The sequence below is a fragment of the Amblyomma mixtum genome, chromosome 2 (genome assembly GCF_055824585.1).
Source record: "Amblyomma mixtum isolate Tamu chromosome 2, ASM5582458v1, whole genome shotgun sequence".
Lineage (NCBI taxonomy): Eukaryota > Metazoa > Arthropoda > Arachnida > Ixodida > Ixodidae > Amblyomma > Amblyomma mixtum.
The window spans coordinates 195,951,848-195,972,926 of NC_143013.1; the positions used below are offsets into that span (position 1 = coordinate 195,951,848).

The following is a 21,079-nucleotide window of genomic DNA, read 5'->3' on the forward strand; positions in this document are numbered from 1 at the left end:
CCGTGGGTGTCTTACCAAGACTACTCCGCTTCCCTCTGGACTTTCGCAGGTGAGCTCTGGCCGTTGTCGTCTCCTCTAGATATGCTTTTGTCGGGCTTTCCGCGCATATCGTAGCTGTAACCGTTTCATACGCACTTGGCTGCATGTTATCGGGATATTTTAGTAAATTGCAGGGCACGCACTTGCAGTCATAAGATGTGCAAAAGACTCAAATCATTTCTTATTTGTAGCTAGTTTCGTGCAGCCGACTGTCACCAAAATGAAATTGATACCGGGCTCTCATGAGCAACCACGTGCCCTCTACTTGCCGCATGGTCAATTTAAAACCAACTGCGCTGCCTAACAGCTCTGAGCATGACATTAATGGGTTTTGCAGCACCGTGAAGCCAATTTGAGGATCCCCTCGCAAATGACAGCATCGAAACTCAACCATATGGGTATGTGCGCCGCATTGACTGTGCCTTACCTGAATTCGGCCAGTAGTAGTTATTGCCGTTCTACGTATACATGACCGTCAATGTAGTTTTAAACTCATTTCGCTGCATCGCTCTCGTCACTCTTTGAGCATAGAAAAGCAGCTAGCCGCGTGGTATCAGGCGAGCGTAACCGCACTCTGAGGCTTGGCGCAAGCATTTTCTACCATAGTTATAACGTACTGCATTTAGGTGAAAGAAGTCTTGGCGTATTGACGTTTGGAGTATATGGTATTCATTTGGGTGCCGTTGTATAACGTGGATGCTGCATCATGTACGTACAGGTGCAAAACGTGGGTGCAGTTCTGCCGCAACCTCAGCCTGGAGAAGACGCCGTGCGAGCTGCGAGACCTGAGGGCTTCTTCCAAGCACTTCGAATTGTTTGTGTATCTGCGGCCAGGATGGCTGCGTCTCGATGCTGTGCCTACTCGAGGAAGGAGTGGCTGTACTGAATGTCCTTGCACTTCAAACTGCACTTCATGTATATTTTAGTTTGATTAGAATTGCTTCAAATTACTTCGGTTAGCGACAAGAATGAGGTCTCGAGGTTGTGCGCAGGCCCTCTGTTTGGTGTAATGCTCTAGCGATGTGCAGATTTGTTGATGCTAAAACTTGTTTTTAATATTCTCATGCAGGTGTAAACATAGCTGCTATATTCTTTCAGTTGAAGAAACGAAATGTGAAGAGTAATCCCTGTGTGCTGCATGGTCTGTGTTGATGCGCCTACTTATGTCTGCCATGTTTGCCTCAATGGAAGCTGTCGTAGCATTGTTTTCTATACTTTTCAATTTCCTACTTGGCGACGTTCATGGAACTTCAGGGCTTTTTCCTATCCGCACTGTGACCACTGAGATGAATAGCCAGCTTAAAAAAAACTACTGCTTGAGCTGCCTGTGACGCGCATTTTTTGTTGGCGTGCTTTATCACTGTATTTGTTTGGTTGCTGTAATAAACCATAAATATGAAAACCATACTTCCCGTACACTGTATTGCAAACTGTGCTTTGTGCATCATACCTTGATGTACTCAATAGTACTGGCACCAGTATTTTCACCAAGGTTTCCACTACGAATCATGCATCCTTAGCCAGCGTCTGAAAGAGTTGCTGCCTTTCTATTCTGCCTTCTTTGCCAGTCACTTTCATTGGGTTCCCACTTGCACATTAACAAGGCCATAACTAGCAGGAACGCGAGCACATTTGACTGGAAAAGGTTGGTGCGCGCTGAAAGGCAACCTTCTAGAGATACCGGTTCGAAAATGCGGGTTCTATAAAAAGCGCACTTTATAATTCACGCCAAAAGCATACATAAGCGTGACGTCATACAACGTCACTTCTACGTAGGTTGCCCCCCGAAATGGGGGCGCTGGGGTGCCCCATGAGCCGCCATTCTTTGGACCAATGGGCGTCTATGGAGCCTTCGCTACCATGGTATATCTACCTTGTTGCAGAGGCTAGCGATACGCGCGCAAAGTGGATGCTGCGTACATACGTTGTAGTACGTTTCGCTGCGCACTTTTTTCCGCGCTGGTTGGCACTTCACGCCGCTGCATTTCGCAGTTTCCCCTTTTTCTGCGGTATCGTTTACTACCAGTGTTACACTGAGATGTGAGCCTCGTTTTCCGCAAAAGTAAGTAACCTGCCATTTCTTTTCTGTGGTGAAAGTGTCGGCCTTGCTTTCGCTAAGCCTCTAACGCGCCTGATTGAACGGTCGGCTAGTGTGTCACTCCTTTGGTTTACAAATCACAAAATAGTATCAGCCAGTGCTTTACATACCAAAGTGCTATTTGAGCTTTTGTTAAAGTGGATACAGCTAGGCTGCTCTCGCATGCCAGTTGCTTTCTTTACCAAGGCGGTTACAAGGTGAACGTGACAAAGCTTCAAACCAACCAGCTTTGTTTAAGTGTACGTTGATAAGGCGCGAATTTTTTCCTAGACATTGATTAAAGTCTGTGCTCTATTGCATTCTGGCAGGGTTTTATTCTTGCCAAGGACTCTCATCTGGCCACCTGTGTGCTCTAATTCTTGCTGTGATTGCCGTCAGTGAAACTCGCGTTAAAAAGGCTTTGGTTATCTTCACTAAGGTATTTGTTTGGGCTAGTCGGTACATTGTTAAAACTGAAGGCACAGAGCACGAAGGACCTGTCCTGTCCTTCGTGCGCTGTGCCTTCAGTTTTTGGTTATCTTAACTGCGTCAAGCTTTTATTTCATTAGGACTGAGAGCCCCTGCACAAAGGTAGTTTACTCAGTGGTGCTGCTCTGTATGTGTGCAGGCTGTTTGAAAGTGCAGTGAAGTACTACGACTCTTTGCAGGCATGGCAGCTTTTATTTTCTGGAAAACTATTGCGCCGTACACAGCTGGCGTTGTCCCTGCTTCACTGTGTGCATTTCGTTTTGGGTACAGGCTGTTCAACAGTGTTTTTCAGAGGACCTCCTTGCTTGCTCAAATTCTCAAGTCTTGGTAAGCACGCTTTGCAGCTGACACCTTTTCTTTCACTTCATGATTTCTTGTATAGGTCTGGGCTGTTTGCTAATGTTCATTCCACAAGCCCCATTATTTGTTTGTCCTTTAGAACCCCAACTGTTGGCCGGAGGAGCAAGGACCTGGTCTAGTTTCACGCAAATTAATCGCAGCACCTTGTACTTGGTTGTTCAGGAAACTTGGCCTGGAGATTGTTTCAGTTCTGAGGTGGGAATCTGGACAAATGCTTCTTGTGCAGTGGTGTAAGTAATCTCTTGCCCGCTGTTTGAGCTTCATCGTACAGATTAGAAAGGGCTTAATTGTTTGGCAATGCAGTGTTAGGAACCTTATACATACACACTTTTATTTCTTATCTTTCAGATGTGCCCCTGTGTGGCTGTCAAGGAGAGGTCCAAGATTTAGCCCATCTCTGGTGTATACTGAAGTGATGCAGGTATTACCAGGACAGCAGCATCAGTGCTATGTTTTCGTGTGACGGCGCAAGATGTCAACCATCAACCACTTTTGATTCAGCCACATCTTGCAGGTAAGAGAAAGCCTGTTTGCAAGATGCAGCTTAGGAGGTTCTGTGAGTACAGTGTGCATCACAATAAGGCAGTGCACTTGCTATTGACTGCTTGGCTTTCAGTGTCCATGCACGCTGTTTGAATTTTGCTTATGTTAAAGGCCTCCACAGTGTTTGTCTTCTTGAGTTTATGGTGAGCCGTAGCACTCTGCTGAAATGCCGCTTGCAATGACATCATATGCATATATGTTTTTGGTTAGCTTATTTTATTGCCTGTGCTGTCACTCCTTGCCATTTCCTGGTCTTATTTGCTTCCGACTCCTCATTGGCCATTCTACATGCACCTGACTGACTGTGCTTTTGGTTACTCTAATATTTTTCACTTCTGCAGGCTGCTTAACAGAGCTGGATTTGACTTCCCCTTGTTACCATCTAGTTGGCATCCTCCTTGCAAGAAAAGCGATGTTTGGAACACCTAGCGAGCTCTTCATTGCCGTCCACATCACAGCAACTTGATCATCAACGCATCCGTTGTGAACAAGGCCTGGGGCCGAATGAATTTTTGATTTAACAGTTGGTTGCTGCTCGACACTTTCCCGCCATTCAAGTGTTTACCGTTGTAATGTCAGCCAAACCAGTGAAGCTACCTCCTCCATGGCTTCTAACATTAATTTCCTGGTCCCTTTCTTTTTTGTGTGTGGGTGTATGCACTGCATTCAATAAAGAGTAACTCAGTGACTGAAGAGTGTGCTAGCACATGCATTTATGGCTCATTACTACAGCCATACATCCCTTGTAATGTGGGCTTATTGTTCGGGTCGTTGCAGATCAGCTTTGAGTTCATTTTTGAGTGTATACCAGAAAAATGAACTATAACATTTTTAAAGCTTTAGAGGGTTTAAAGGCAGCACTAAAAATCAGTCTTGAAATGCGTAAGATATTACAGGCGCCCATTTCGGAAAAAAAAGAACGTCTAAAAAAATTCTAGAAAAGTTCCACCTCAGAAGTTTTCTAGCCGTATACAAGCGTAGCGTTAGCAGAGCTAATAGAGGGCTAGTAAACGTTTAAGTCTAAAACACTGCTTAGATGAAACTTCTTCTAGATGTCAAGCTTTTTTTTTAGACTTTTTTTAGACGTCTACTAGCGCTTTTTGTATTTCGTGGGCGGGTGTAGGTGACACGGCGTTCTTGGCAATAGAAAGAGAAGGAAAGGTGATTTTAGGCGTTCGCCACACAAAGAAAAAGGAGTGCCCATGGACAACGACACATGAATTGAATTGAGCACGGTTCAGTTTTTCTGGAAATATACGGGAAGGCGGCAAGACGACACGTTTGTGGACAAGCGTAGCATCAAAAGTCATTATTGTGGGTGTGCATCGGCGCTATAAGTGCACGTGTTCGTTTAACTTAATAAGCAGCATTTTCAATGAGGGGCACAGATGCTCGTTATCCTCTTTTTCCTGGGCGTTCTAAAAAGGAGAACTTTTTCTTATTTTGCATCTTTCCAACGCAGTAAAAGACTACATCGTCAGAACATGGAATACTTTAAGGAAGACACATGAAATCTGGGGCCGGACGCCAAGGCCGGTGTTGCGGCGCGCTCGAAGTCAAGTAGCACGCCTTGCGACCAGTGAATATGCTAAGGGCGTTGAGCCCCGGCATTGGTCTAGCGGACGGCTGGCAGGAGCACTCCAGCGACGACTTCAGGATATGCAGCAGCGAAGCGTAACGCAATTCGTGCTGTGTAATCCATCTATTTAGATGTATATGTTCGCTAAGTCATTGCACTTAGAGTGGCCCTGGGCTACTGTTCCTACACCACGTCACGGTCCATTTCAAAACTCGCCGACGATCGCACCACTCCATCGCATGAATTCAATTTTGACGCGTACAGACAGCACTAACATTCATCTGCCTTTGACACTAGCACAAATTTGCACCTTCCGTTTGGGAAGAAGGCTTTATCTAAAATGTGACTAAAGATCTTTTGAGATCCCCGGAGTGGTGAGTGGTACACACCATTTCGGGGACCCTAAAGAAACGCTGGTAGGGGGGGTACCAGTTGATTAGAAGGGGTTGCAGGGAAGGGGGTATGTGAAAAAGGGAAGTTTTCAGTTTACTGTGCTGTCCAGGGCTTAGTCTCACGACACACCCAGGTCAACTTGTAATTCACCAAGCCCGATATCTAAACATCACACTCTTCCTTCTAACTTCAAGTTGCTTGGTTCCTTTCTGCCTTCCTTCAATCCCCATTCCCAGTAAAATATTGTGACGGCCTCTCCCTTTTCAACTTTTCTGGGAAATAGCACTTGAGAAAGGGAAACGCCCTTTGCTATCTGAATCAGTTTCATCATCTTTTCCTTCTCTGTGAGACGTGTCGCATTCCGAAGCCTTGATTTCACCCTGATTCATTTTCTTCAAAGGATGCATATGACTTGCCGCACGAAGATGTTCCTACGCTTATGTCGTGTGAATGAGAACCAGGTGGATTGGTTGTGCTGAGAACTTGTCGGCGAACTGCTGTGCGTGCGGACGAGTGCTTTGGCGGTGCAGAGGTGGGTGCTGTGTGCGCTCCTATTTTTTTTCTCCGTCAGCGTTGGCAACGAGCAGACCGTCGGCCTTTTCCGCTCTTTAAACCTCACTATTATGGGTGCGATTTTGTCTTTCTTTGCCTTTAATCTGTGCACAGCTTCAAGTGAGTGTTTTACAGGCACCGGCAGATCAAGCTTGCTGCTAAGGTCCACTAGGACCTGGTAGAGATCCTGGTCCTCTGCTTCTTGAAAGCCGTGTATTTCAATATTCTTCCGTCTCGAATATTGTTCTCCACTTTCTACTCGTTCCCTGAGCTTTGCGATTTCGTTATCTTTTTCTTGCACGTTTTGTTGCAGTTCTTGTGAGGTTTTCTTGAGTTCAGCAATTTCGTTCTGCTGATCTTTCACCTTTGTCAGGAGGTCTTCAAACTTACCTGCTAAAAATTCAGTTGACTTCTCAATGGCCTCAGATGTGTTGCACTGGTTATCTACCTTTCTTTCAAGATTTTCAACCCTACCCAAGACTTCCAATACCTTCTGGTTTAGATCACCAATCAGCCTAGCCAAAGAGCTGTGCTCACTTGACTCAGACAGTGCTTTTTTTCTGCGCTCTTCCGCATCACTGCTATCTGAATCAGTTTCATCATCTTTTCTTCTCTGTTACACGTGTCACATTCCGAAGCCTTGATTTCACCCTGATTCATTTTCGTCAAAGGACGAATATGACTTGCCGCACGAAGCTGTTCCTACGCTTATGTCGTGTGAATGAGAACCAGGTGGATTGGGTGTGCTGAGAACTTGTCGACGAACTGCTGTGGGTGCGGACGAGTGCTTTGGTGGTGCAGAGGTAGGTGCTGTGTGCGATCCTTTTTTTTTCTCCGTCGGCGTTGGCAACGAGCAGACCGTCGGCTTCGGACAACCGAAGGGCAGCAAATCCACGCGTCGAGTGGCTGAGGCCATCGGCAAAGTAGGGGCAATGAAGGCATTGGAGCACTTCGCAGTGAACCCAGAGGAAAAGGCGGCGGCGAAAGCGACCTTATGTGATCACGGCACCATCCCCGGCGTCGTTGGCTCCGTCGACAGCGTGCTTATTGCAGTCAATGCGCCGCGGGGTGATGCCTGAAACAAGGCAGAATTCTTGAGCCGCACAGGATTTTACGCGGTGAACACCATGATCTTGAATAGACCGCCTTTTTGACCGCCGGCGTTCGCAAGCCGGAACCTCTACTTTGCAAGCTGACGACTGAGTATGTGTGTCTCCTTTCTCGTAGATCTGCGACGCTAGTATGAAAACCCCTCGCTGCCCGTGATCTTGCTATGATGCGTTTTTGTGACGCAACCGGTGGCTGCGTCCGAAGCTGGAGTGAGGACTGCTGAAGGATGGAGGGCTTCTGCTGGGTAAGCAGCCACAAAGCCCTGTCGATCATCGGGCTACCTCGACAACATACATCAAGGTACAATGCTGCACAGTGGCTCATACCTAGCTTCAAGAATGAGGCGTGCTCGTTATACGCTGTAATAGTACCCACAATGACAGCGTATTGTATTTTTGTCTAATTACTGTTATTAACGGGACAGAGGCACAAGAAACATTATTTAAAAAAAATAATCGTATTTACTGACTAAACGCAGAGGCAAAAAGTGTGTATACATCATTTCATTAGTGTTGTGTACGACATCATAGGCTATAAGGCTGCCCCGCCGCGGTGGCTCAGTGGATACGGAGCTCGGCTGCTGACCCGAAAGACGTGTTCGAAGGCTAAATTATTGAGGCCCAATTGCTGTGCGATGTCAGTGCACGTTAAAGAACCCCAGGCGGTAGAAATTTCCTGAGCCCTTCACTACAGCGTCCCTCATAGCCTGAGTTGCTTTGTGACGTTAAACCCCAATAAACGAAACCTAATAAACCAAACTGAGCTACGAGGCTATGTTACAGAGGTACTGCTTAGTCTTTTTCTGCACGCATGTGAATGCCATGCTCAGTATTTCGTCTGTGGGTTGCTTGGTATAACCCATTCATTGCATAGACAACTAAGCGCTTCACTGCACATTTTGGTTGTGCAGGAGACCACGGGTATCCACTGTAGCCGTGGCTTCTCACGCCAGTGTCGGGACATCCTGCTGCAAACTCGGCAGAAGGGCAGTGCAACGCAGCACATGCAACAATGCGATGTTTGTGGAACTCTGTATTTGTGTCTTTAAAAGCCGATTCTGGGGCCAGCAGAGTAACCGGACACCACTACAAGCCGAACCAGGCGATGGTCATTATTGTAGGGAGTGTCGCGTTGCACATCTGCCTGTAGGAATCCTTGGCAGCGGATGGTGCGGCAACAGTGGCAACAGCAGCTCCACCAGCAGCAGTTCGTCATCACCTGGCAGCTGTGGCTGCAATGTCCCACCGTGCCGGGGTGGCGAGTTGTCGCAGCCATTCTTGGAATTGGCACTGCCATCGCCTTGTATTAGCCTATAAGCACCTGTCTGGCATCATGCCTTTGGCGACAGGCAGCCGAGCGCCAGTATTTGTAAAATGATTTTTTCCTATGTATGGTTCGAAGCCTGCAGTGGCAAGGAATGAAGTGCGCACACCACCTGCTGCTTCGACAATGTTCACCAGTATGCCTCCCATACATAGCCAAGTCTGCCGCAACGCAGACTCCTCAAGTCGAATTAGGCGCCGGAACAGATCGCCCGACTAGTGAAATTCGTGCTTGTACATTGTCATTCGCCGTTGCTTACTTCCACTTGCATATTCAGGCGTATAGTTGCTTGCGGTCACTACGTGTTTGACTAATGTGAATGAGCGAAACGTGTAGCCTGGAGATTGCAAAGCACAAGCACAGCGTTTGTTTTTGCACCACATTTATTCATTGTGCACAATAAATTCTCTTTCGCCACAGCTTTTTATACAAGTCTTCCTATTGCAATACGCAGCGCGAAAACACAAAGCATGTAGTAGCATGCACAGTGAATCACATGCGCCTTATTAATTGCTGAACAAATTATACACTGCAGAGATTTCCGAAAAATACTTGTACCTTACGCTATGTCCAAACGGGCGAGTTGGCCATGTATTTTAAGGACAAACATGGCTAAAGACGTACATGGAAAGTAGAGCAAACAGAGGACAGACGCTCGGCCTTTGTCTCCTCTGCTTTTTTCCTAAGGCTTTAGCAATATTTGCGCGTAAACGAAGCTGTATCTTCACTTCAAGCTTGTAAGCAAATAATTCGGCATGCGGTGCGTATATAAACTGTGTTGAAACACGTTACATAGTGGAATGTACAACAAGTTTTACATGAGACATTGCTAATCATGGATTTTCAATACTAGAAGACAATGTGACAAGTACAAGACACACGAATATCACAGACGCGCACCCGCCAAAGTTCTTCGGTCTGCATTTATTTCAAAACCAGGCTTCAGAATTTACTTCAGAAGGATCCTGTCAACCCTAATTTTTCTTCGGGTCTTTTCTGAATATAGGGTACACTGCAGGTTACAAAAGTTACACTGCACACGACTGACACTGAGCGGAAAAGCAGGAAAATTGATTCCAACAAACTAGACAGGTAAAGAAGTTGCACCTTGTGCACTTGGCAGATCTGCAGGCAAAAACTGGGAATAATGAACAACGAAAACAGTACACGAAGCTTCTGCACCTGACACAGCTAAGAATAAATGCATCACAAAACACGAAAATAGCACACGAAGCCTCAGCACCAGGCAGAACGCAGAAGTACATAAGAAAAAAATAAAAAATCGTGCATGGAGGCAGAGTTCAGGAGAAATACTTAACAAAAATGAAAAAAAAAGTGGCTGAAGATCCTGCACCTGGCAGAGGTTAAAACAAATTAAAAAACACAAACGATGCTTGTGCCCTGGCCTGATATTAAACGACTACAAAAACACAAACTAAATGACAGATGTGAATAAAGTAAACTAAAAAAACATATACAAGAAAAGTTCTAAGTGGTGCAGGCGGCTCGAGCTGGCTTCTTAAGATGATTGCCAGCATGTCCACCGTCTGGAGGAGCAGGTCTCGCTGTGCATTTCGACTGCGCGCAGCAGCCGCCACATGCCGCATGGCTTGAGCGTAAAAATGCCCTAATTTTTTGCTGAGCAACACTATATAGACCTGGCTTAAGCTTTCTGAAAAAGGTTAGGTGCTGAGATATTTTGGGCAAGTATGGTTGTAGAAAACTTGTGATTGTTTCATAAACTGAGCTCTCCCTGCCACCTCTCACAATAGATGTCAAACAGAAGTAGAGGTGTTCACATTGGGCATGGGTATTTATGCTGAAGGTGAGGGCTCCTGCTTTAAAAAATGCAGAGGCCGCGCTTTGTACACACTCAAGCCGGCCCTGCCGAAGCGCACAGTTCTGGCGGTTTCAGGCCTGAGTAAGGTCCGCCAAGCGCCACGTTTCATGTAGCGTCAGCCGCAGCACCTCATCTCCCTCATCCTCTCTTCTTAGGCCCGCATGGTGCGAGATGCGGTGAGGACTGCAGGGGAGGGGGGGGGGGGGGGGCAGTAGTGATGGCGGTTCTGGCGGCTGCGGCGTGCGCTGTGGTGTATCTATCAGGAATGAAAATGCGCTGGTCACGCAATGCGCCATGCGGTGGAATAAGCAAAGCGTTTGGTACAATGTCTTAGCAGACTTGACGTGAATGCACTGGGCAGCAATGACAGAAGGCACCGTTAGTCATACGACACGGGCACCACTGTCGTAGCATATTTCGTGCGTATATTTTCCAGACTGCTAGGAGACATCAGAATCTGACTGCAAGAGAAATAAACACTCTGCACTGCGTGACAACGTCAGAGACACAGTTTTGCGCATAGTGTACAATCACCGATGTTATACGGCTACTGCTGCAAAGGCTATTACTTTAAAGAGACTATGCAATGAATTGACAGTCACTTGTAAATGTTCTCAATACTTAGAAATGATGCTAAGAAGCATTCACACCTAGTATAAGTCTTCGGAGCTGAGCCGGCAATTTATTATGAATTTTTAAAAAACGCATTCTTCAAAATTCGCGGGCGGATTGGTGTCTTCGTAGAGACCGACTTTGAAACTAAAATCAGGAAAATAGGCGTCACTAGTCCCGTCACGTCGGGAGGCCACTACACGTTGTCATTCGCTGGAGCCACGGCAACCACGACGTCACGGGTACGCTTCCGGTAGGCGTGAAAAGCGTCTGCTCGAGCCGCCGCGCGACCCCCTCGGGCAAGCGCGAGCCAGGGCATTGCCTTCACGCATATGTTTTCAATTTACCACTGCCGCCTCTTTCTGTCGGGAGTTCGGGAACCACTCGCAGTGCCTTTGTCGCAGTGACAAGCAAAGAAACCCGACGTTCGAAGCGATCCACGAAGGCGAAGAGAGACCGCAGAGACGCTGCCGACGCTGCTGCTGGGTGCGACAACCGGAAGTCGCATACCAAACGCCAGGGAATGACGTATTCTCGGGCGGGGCCCAGTCCCAGAGCAGTTTTCTTTATTTTTTCTTGGTACTCCACGCGTATGAGTTGAGGGGGGAGAGCAGTAGCGTGATTTTTAATCGTCTATAACTTCGTTATTATTGATGCTAGTTCAAAAATTCTTGCTCTGGGGTGACGAGTGATGGAATGCCTATCTCTCGTCTGCTTTACGTAATCGAAAATTAATTTACTGCATAGTCCCTCTAAAGCAGTTGTGAGAAAGGGTAGTATGGAGCTTGGATATTGGCACGCCAACTCACGTACTGCGGGGCTAAGCGTGTCTTCCCAACTGGCCGAGTCTCCCCGTTCATCTCTTCTGCTTTAACAGGGTAAAACATGCGGTTAGTTGGCACTGATTAACCATGAAACCTAAAAGAGCACTAGCCAACGACAAGCAATCAGAATAATTCGCAACCTGCAGTTTAGGCACTTCTGCACTTCCTACACTAAACTAAACCACATAGGATGTAAACAGTGGGCGCGAGTCGTAAGGAATGTACATCATGCGTTTAGGGTGTTCGTCTCCCCGGGATTAAGCACGTAGCCGCTCGTCCCCGCCGCGGTTCCGAACGACACCCTGGGCCGACTGGCGACGGCGTGCTCTTGGACGAGAGTGGCGGTGTGTTGCTGGGGACGATCGCCGACGGGCGGCTCGTACTGCGGCTGCAGGAAGCCTTAGCGCCGCACGTATTTGCACGAGTGTGTCAACGTTCCTCCCGGAAGAAAATGTCTCACTTCCCAATAACGTCATCGCTGTTTGCAAAGGGCAGTGCACACCCACTTCAAATGACAGATCCTCGAAGATCGACGACCCGACGCCGATGTCCGTCCGTATAAGGGCAATAATACGGTCTCCTCTCCCCCCAAGCAGGCCCCGTTAGGTGTTCCTGCAATGAGATGCGGCAAAGCATGCTCGGGACACTTCTCAGAATGGTGTTGAAAGACTATCCTGACCTCTTTTTTCATTGCAGAACATGTCACAGGTGCCACCAATCGTCGGTGGTCTTGACGGCCGGCCCCCCGTTGTTCAGCATTGAGGCGAGGTTGCTCCACAGCTCGCGGTTTTCGCTGTGTGTGTGTTTGTTAAGTCCGCTGGAGCTCGAGCCAAGAGCGAATGGCTCTTAAGAAACTGTATTGGCATGATCACAAAATGAACAAGGGAGGGGAAAACCTCAGGTTGCTTGAGCCAACCTTTCGACAAGGGGACTTGTCTTCGTCTGGGCAAAGCGTTCATCATTGGCAGGGATTAAATAGGGGTTTCGCTCCGTGGAGGAAGGCCTCGGGGGTGGGGAAGGAAATTAATGTGAGAGGGGATGCGTGTCAGGAAGGGGAGGGAGGTGAATCTTGATTCGTTAAGCTGCAATAGTGGAAAAACTTATAACCGGGAGGTGTGTAATGAACAAAGGCTTTGAAGGGGCTGCGACGGGGGTTTGCGCTGGGTGGACCTGAAAAACTCAGATAAGAGGATTAGTCAGCGTGGTACAGGGAAATGAGAACAAGGCAAACAAAATAGGCTGGCACAGGAAGGAGAAAGAAAAGGGGGGGGGGTCATTTCCAAGGAAGGAAAAGGCAGGGGGGGCGGGGGGAATGGCTCGAGTTCAGAGAAAGCCAAAAGGTGGGGTCGGAGTGGGTAACAGCAATGTCATGGTTTCCGAGAACTTGTAGTAGGGGATTAGGAGAAAGAAAGAAAAAGGTGAACAAAGGGAGAGGGTGAGAAGGCCGGAAATGTGGTGTAAGATATGACGTGGGAAGGGTGCAAAGAGCGATAGTATACTGAGAAGTACTTGTACTTGGGCGTGTTGGTTCATAACTTTTCAGGAGGACACAGGGGCGCAACAAAAGACACAGACAAGCGCTTGTCCCTGTCCACATCCAAGCCCGTGCCCCCCATCCCGCCCCTGTGTCCTCCTGAAAAGATAATATACTTATGCGAGGTTCTAGGAAATGGTCTGAGCACGTGCAAGACATTTGTTAATTTAAAATGATGCTAACCCTGGAATGTACTTGAGAGATTCCAGGTTTCCTCCAGACATGTTAATCCCTGTTGGTTGCAGTGTTTTAAATTTGTGGATTAGGAATGCTTCTCTGTATTTTCTGTCCCTAGTCGATTTGAAGCCTGACTGAAGAATGAACAATTTGAGTTCGTCGAATTTGTGATGGCGTTGATTAAAATGGGTCAACACTGCCTTCTGTTCATTCCGTGTTGTGTCAGCCCGGTGCCCGTTTAATCTGGCACTCATTGTTTGCCCGGTTTCTCCGATATATTGTTTCTGGCAGAAGGAGCACTGGATCATGTAGATAATATTGGACGATGTGAAGTCAAAACTAGTCTTTATATCAAAACTGGGATTAACATATCTAGAGGAAACCTGGAATCTCTCAGGTACATTCCAGGGTTAGCTTAATTTTCAATTAACAAATGTCTTGCACGTGCTCAGACCATTTCCTAGAACCTCGCATAAGCATATTATTTTTTCAGGAGGACACAGGGGCGGGAGGGGGAGCAGGGGCGTGAAGGTGGACAGGGACAAGCCCTTGTCCCTGTCTGCTTCTATGTCCGTGTCTTTTGTTGCGCCCCTGTGTCCTCCTGAAAAGTTATGAACCAACACGCCCAAATACAAGTACTTCTGAGTATACTATCGCTCTTTGCACCCTTCCCAAGTCATATCTTCCACCACATTTCCGGCCTTCTCACCCTCTCCCTTTGTTCACCTTTTTTTTTCTTTCTCCTAATCCCCTACTACCAGTTCTCGGAAACCATGACATTCCTGTTACCCCCTCCGCCCCCACCTTTTGGCTTTCTCTGAACTCGAGCCATTCCCCCCCCCCCCCCCCCCTGCATTTGCCTTGCTTGGAAATGCCCCCCCCCCCTTTTTTCTTTCTCCTTCCAGTGCCAGCGTATTTTGTTTGCCTTGTTCTCATTTCCCTGTCCCACGCTGACTAATCCTCTTATCTGAGTTTTCAGGTCCACCCAGCGCCAACCCCCCGTCGCAGCCCCTTCAAAGCCTTTGTTAATTACACACCCCCCGGATATAAGTTTTTCCACTATTGCAGCTTAACGAATCAAGATTCACCTCTCTCCCCTTCCTGACACGCATCCCCTCTCACACCACTTTCCTTCCCCACCCACGGGGCCTTCCTCCTCGGAGCGAAGTCCCTATTTAATCCCTGCCAATGATGAACGCTTTGCCCAGACGAAGACAAGTTCCCTTGTCGAAACGTTGGCTCAAGCAACCTGAGGTTTTCCCCTCCCTTGTACATTTTGTGATCGCAAAGGACCATCTACCACACCCTCTCTCTACCATGTATTGGCATGAGCTCTTCCTTTCTCGACGTCCTTCTTTTATGCGCCATTTTGTAGGCTAGACTAGAATTCCCGCGCGGAGACTTGCAGCAGTGAACAGCAGGGAAACAGCCAATAATCGTTGGTCTGCAGCTTGGGTTCGGGCTAGTAGGTTTGCAGCAACTTAAAGCACAGGTTAAGAATGAACGAAAACATCCGCTCCCCTCCTGGGGTCCCTTTTTGGCCGGCGCCCTGCGCCGTCTCCGCTCCCGAGTCACGAAAACCATTGCCGTCAGAATCACACCAGAAACCGCGCGGTGGCGATGGACGCTCGCTGCTTGTGCCGTGTCTTTTCATGCGGTTGCCTTTGAGACTGTTCGTCCAACTTGCTTTAACGACGCTAAAACCATAGTATTCACGACGTGAAAAAATACCATCATAAGCCAACAGTAGAGTAACCCGTTAACCCAACGTTCATGCGATTCTGTTTTCAATCTTTAATCAATTTAGGCAACAATTCTCTGTCGTTTTTTCCCTGGCTTTCAACCTACGGGATCAGCCTGTATGACGCATCGACACATACGCGATTAAATACTGCACGCGGCTTACCAGCCTGCTCTGCACACAAGAGAGCAATCCAACAATGGAGAACTAGACGTTCCCTTCTTGAAGTCCTCTTTGTCGAAGCCATGTCACGAATTAGTCACACAAACCGTTAGCCATCAAATGGGAAGGCTGAAGAAAGGTGGGGACCACCAGCAATCGTGAGTTGCAAAGGAAGCGAAAAATTTATTTGTTGCGTAAGATGCGAAGGAATAAGCAAGAAGACCAATGAAGGATGCAGTTCCGTGATTCCACCGTAGGTTCATCGGCTGATGCATGGAATTAAGGTTGCCGACAGATACGTAGTTCAAGTCTTGCTTTCAGCCTTAAAAAAAACTATCAAGTATATTCGCATTGAGGAAAAAACAGTTCGGAGATGGTGGTACCAAAGGAATAGGTTAGGGGCTGTAATATCGAGCGTGCTACGCGCCGTTGATCGGCTCCAAACTGGGTGTGATTGTATAATGAATGCGGCCTGCGCGAAGGTGTCTTCCGGAGAGACTGGACGGTGTGTGAATGTGTGGCGTATTGGAGATGGGAACTACGTGGGACAGGGTTACCCTTCGAGAAATTTGACTCTGGCTAGACTCCAAGGGTTCAACGTAAGGACATGGTAGCGAGCCATAGAAAGAAAAAAAATAGCAGTGGCTTAGCTCAGCTAGGCCAGGATATACGTAGCGAAATCAGTTTCGTCTACTGATATTTCGGCAGCGACACGCTGTCGTACAGCAGCATGATAGCGCCTCTTCGCGAGACGTTCACCTTGTTTTCGGGCGTCTCGGCCGCCCGCTTAGCCTTTCTCGCCTCGTTTTCACGTTGTCGGCCGGCCTTGTACCATGCGACGACTTACATACCGAAATACTCGATTTCACGCAGGCTGCACAGCGGTCGTGAACAGCATAGCCGGTCGCATGCGCAGTGTAGCGCTGGGGCTGCGGCGCCATGGTTGCCGTGGTAATAGTTGCCATGGTAACGGCGCATGCGAAGTAGCGTGTTTTTGCTGGCGCCGCTAAATGTGCTCCTGCAGTCTACTGTGCCTTTCGCTACAAAATGACTGGTGCAGCGTTAAGCGACAGGAAGAGGGCAGAGTGTCTCAGGGGTGAAACACGGGTTAGTGACATCCTAGTCCGAATAAAGAGCAACAAATGGGCTTGGGCAGGGCATGTATTGTGAACACAAAATAAACGATGGTCCGCCAGGCTTACCGGCTGTATTCCAGGGGTAGAAAAGCATAACAGGGAGGCAGAAAGTTATATGGATGGATGGGATTGAGAAGTTTTCGGAGATAGGGTGGCTGCAGCTGCCACAGGATAGGGTAAATTGGAGAGATGTGGTAGAGGTTTTTGACTTGCAGTGAGCGTAGTGAGGCTGATGATCTTTCAAATGCCGCAAGAGAGATGTGTTTCTTACCGAAATGAAGTGGCTCGACAAGGAACAGAAGCATTCGAAATTTCAAAAACAAACGAATCATGTATGAGCGATTCGTCTATCAGCCTGTCTGAAAAAAGATGGGATTTTTGAAAATAGGAGAAGATTTGGCTGTGGAAGTTTCCCGCCCAAAAAGCTGGCACGTCGCGTGCTATTGTTCTGGGTTGCTTAACGTATATGATATAACGTATTGCCGTGATTCTAACGTGCCTTCGATTATAACGGGTACTGTTTTTCAAGGTTAGAAAGAATAAACTAAATTTACTTCGACTGTAACTGGTACCAGATTTCCGTGCTTACCTAAAGAAATATGCACTCGAGACCGCCCGATTTCTGCTTAGCTTGTAACTTCTTACCCTCTTAGGCATGAAAGTTGAAACCTTTGTAGCCCACAAAATGCTGCGACGGGAGCTCCCGGAATGGCGGCGCTCTCGGGGATATTGAGAGAACGCCAACGTATAGGCCCCCACTAGACGGGAGCATCGGCTGCGCCATTAGGTGCTTAAAAAGCACCGCATGCAAAGTGGCCTTTCTAAGCATGAACTGCTATGTCCCCGTTGTCGGCGCGCCGAGGGTGACCTTGGAGCCTGAACGGACAGCATGGAGACGAACATAAACGAATACTGCAGGAATTTTCAGTTCACGCGCCCATGGTCCCTACGTACTGCGCTCCAGCAGAAGCAGCGCATGCTTTAACAACGTCTGCGTCGCCCCCATGGTGCTAAAAGCCCGTGCGCGGCGCGAAATAGCCTAGGCTCTGCCCGGCAGCCCGAGAGGCGCAAGCGCAGTCCTGGCGACTCGATGTGCGAGGCCGCAGCGCCGCCTGAGTTGTCAGTACGAAATGAGCGCACCGGCTACATAAGCCCCGTGGCGCGGTCGGTACAGCTGAGCGGCCATTAACCAGCTGTGGTCGCTATAAATACAAACCGACAAACACTCTCGATCGCCAAGGACGTTCATAAGAGCTACTGCTGGTGCTTTTTTGGTATAAACGTACGAGCGGAGGAAAGCTTAGAAAAAAGTGGCTGTTGTGGGACGGTCCTCGAGGCTGGAGTGCTGCTGTCAGAATATGCTACGCGTTTCCTGCAGCCTACTCTCGACAGCAAGGTAGTGTGCCGATATTTTCGCACCAGGCGTCATACTGTACACGGCGCGTCTTCACAACCGATGTTTCCATGCTGGATCAACTGCAGGTCGCCCCATTGGTGACGGCGTATTTCAGATAATCGCGATGCCTCTCGGCAACTATGATTGCCATAGGCTAAGTATACAATATCGATGCACAAGAAGTACTCAGCCACCATTTCGATGGGGCCGATGGCAATAGGCCTCATCTGGAATAGTTTCATTTTCGTATTCTATTCTAACATGTATGTCATTTAGGAGCGATAGCTCAACTCAATGCGGTATTAGAGTTTCAGTGCAGAGGATCCGGATGAACTTCAAATGACCTTCTAAATTAGCAGTTTTTCACAGCAAGTGACTTAACCCGGATGTCAAATGATACTTGTACTGTGGCCAGGCGATAGGGTCTCCAAATTCTACTCGTGATATTTCTAAAATGTGGTCCACCCCACCCTCGAAATTTGAGCTACAACGACTTGGACCAAAACCGGTGTCTCGACTAATTTGCGTGGGTCAGTCCCAAAGCTTAGCGCACCCACGAAATTTTATTTGCTTAAATTTGGAACAAAACCATGTCCAGCTGCCGCGGTGGCTCAGCGGTTATGGCGACCACCTGCTGACCCGAAAGATACGGGTTCGGTGTGATTTCGATTGAGGCGAAACTCTAGAGGCATGTGAACTGTGTGATTTCAGTGCACGTTAAAGAACCTCCGGTGGTCGAAATTTCAGAGCCCTTCACTACGGCGTCCCTCAGCCCGAGCCGCTTTGGGACGTTAAACTCCCATAAACTGTCCAGCCTAATTCGACTATGCCATTGACCTTAATCATTCCGTTGGTTTCACCTTGTTTTGACCCTTTAGTGACCTTGACACTAAAGGGTCAAGGTCACTAGAATGTAATTTAACAATTGTCAGGTTATAGACTACGTCAATGACCATGTCATACTACGTCAATGGTGACGTCCTGCCCTGTATGACAAAAGTTATCGAGCGTCAACAACAATCCCAGTCCAACGTCAGTTTCATAAACGGAATGAGAGAACTAGGTATTGGGCTCAGCTTTGATTCCAACGTTCAAATCCCGCAATGGAGCACCCCAATGAATCTCATATTCGAACAAGCGACCCCAGCAAATATGACCATACTGCAAACTATAGCCAACATCACGGAACAAGAAGGTGTTTTTCAGAACCGGTGTGAATCAAGAAGCAAGCTAAATACTTAATAAATGCTAAAGATTGAAAAAACTCAGCAATTAATCAGTAAGAACTCACATATGGCAGCCGCAAGCAACACGTTAAACCTGCAGGTTAGAAAAAGTAATCATAGCAGAAGCAATAACGGAGCTTTATTGCTCTGCCACTCGGTTTGGCAGCAGTCGCTAAATTTTAGTTGATTTTCCGGTAAAAAAGGTGCGCTTGAAGATCAAATAAATGTGTTATTTTCGATGCAAGTTAGAAGACGCACGCCGTTGATTCTCAATGCTAATAAGCACACAACTATTGAATGGTTGTGTTCAGACGTGGGAGCCACTTGAACTTCCTGAGTAAGGACCTGCCACTAAGCATGCCGTCGAGCTTGTTTCCGCGAGCAAGAAAGTTTAAATTTCAGCTCGGTCAGCAGCAAATGTAAATTATATGTTGAGACTTCATAGTGTTTTTATTTTAACCCTGTAATTGCTATATAATCTCCATCTATTGTTTGCGGGATTTCTACTCCTGACTCTTATCTGATGATACTGATCTCATGCCCCCTTTGTTTCTTACCACTTTCATCACCTTGCATATGCACAAAACTGTTCGCACATGAACTAAAACAGAACTCAGAAGGAAGAATTGGTAAGAAAATGCAATTACAACGTATCGTCACGTTAAATTTTACAGGACACAATAGCACTGCTGGAAGAAAGCGGCGGCAACCGCAGTTGTTGCTGCCCCTGCGCCAATCGCCACGCCATATCTGTGACCGGTGGCCAGTTCATCATTCGGAGCTTCACCTAACTGAACTTCTTCAATAGGGACATGATTGTGCTAATAATGTGATGCGAAACACGACAGTCGCGTAACAACGTGTAAATCGCACATGCTTTTTAATCTCAGCACGCGCAGGTATATCCAGTGTTATGGCCGGGCAGAATATTGCGTGTTTATTTTCCAAATCAACGTATTAAACATACTTCCTTGAGCAAATACTAACGAATCAAAGTTCATATAAGTCGAACACAAGAGATATTCAAAAATCAAGGTGCAGTAAAAAAAAAACGTTTCTTAAAGCAGATAGACTTCACTGATTAGCCCGCTCTGCTGTCTTGTTCTAGGAACTAACACGCACTAGAGAAGAGCTGTTTTCTAATTCGGACCGAACTAGGCTGCCTGCATTTTTGATGGGATGTAATCAGGCCCAGTTTCTGATAATATGACGATACGGATACATAACTCTTTCAATTTGTTTTCTGAACCTCGAGTAATAAGGACAAAATGCAACGGTCGATTCGCAAGAGAGTAAAAAAAAAAAAGAGTCCAAAAGGACAACCTAGAGACCAAGGCGGCTTGAAAGAGTGAGAAAAATATATAATAAAATGACCAATTCCAACTGCTTCCATCACAAAAAACAGAAGATGTGGAGATACATGTTACACCTTTTTTGTACCTTGTCACATGGCTAAGACGTCTCTTAAAGAGTCACTTAGCTAAACCTTTAGAACTGCATTTTGAAAAGAAAACGGATTTTACTGGCTAGAACTGAAGAATCCGACCTGCTTATTTGAAAAAGAAAAGGCACTGAATCCACTTTTCTAAGGAAATTCTTTCTGGCGGACCTGGCTACCGCCTCTGGAAGCTATAACTGTGACGTCACATAATGCTTGCTATATACCTATGTACGTGTGTCTTTGGATGACTATGAATGCTGTCAATAAATTTGTAAAATCAGTTCCGTGCATGTGCTCGTGTAGTCAATACCTTAAAGGGCAGAAGAGTGAAGAATGCTTACCCTGTATTAGATGTCCAGGAAGGATAGGTCCGGGTCTTGAACATGTTCCTCGGACGGCACGCTCTCGCCGTTCAGCCAGGCCGGGAACGGTGCTCCGGTGACGGAGTAGGCATCGTCTTCATCCCCGTCTTGAATCGTCGGCACGCTGTCCTCGGCAAAAAGGTGGAGTCTGCTGGGTCCCGGG

At 47.3% G+C, this 21,079-nt stretch overlaps 1 long non-coding RNA gene across 1 annotated transcript; it reads left to right on the forward strand.

Moving 5' to 3' along the window:
- Positions 1 to 1,962: 1,962 nt before the first annotated feature.
- LOC149362052 (uncharacterized) lies at positions 1,963 to 4,151 on the forward strand. Its single transcript, XR_016288479.1, has 4 exons — positions 1,963 to 2,101; positions 2,876 to 3,195; positions 3,314 to 3,479; positions 3,850 to 4,151. It is a non-coding gene; the product is annotated as an uncharacterized LOC149362052 (long non-coding RNA).
- Positions 4,152 to 21,079: the final 16,928 nt, after the last annotated feature.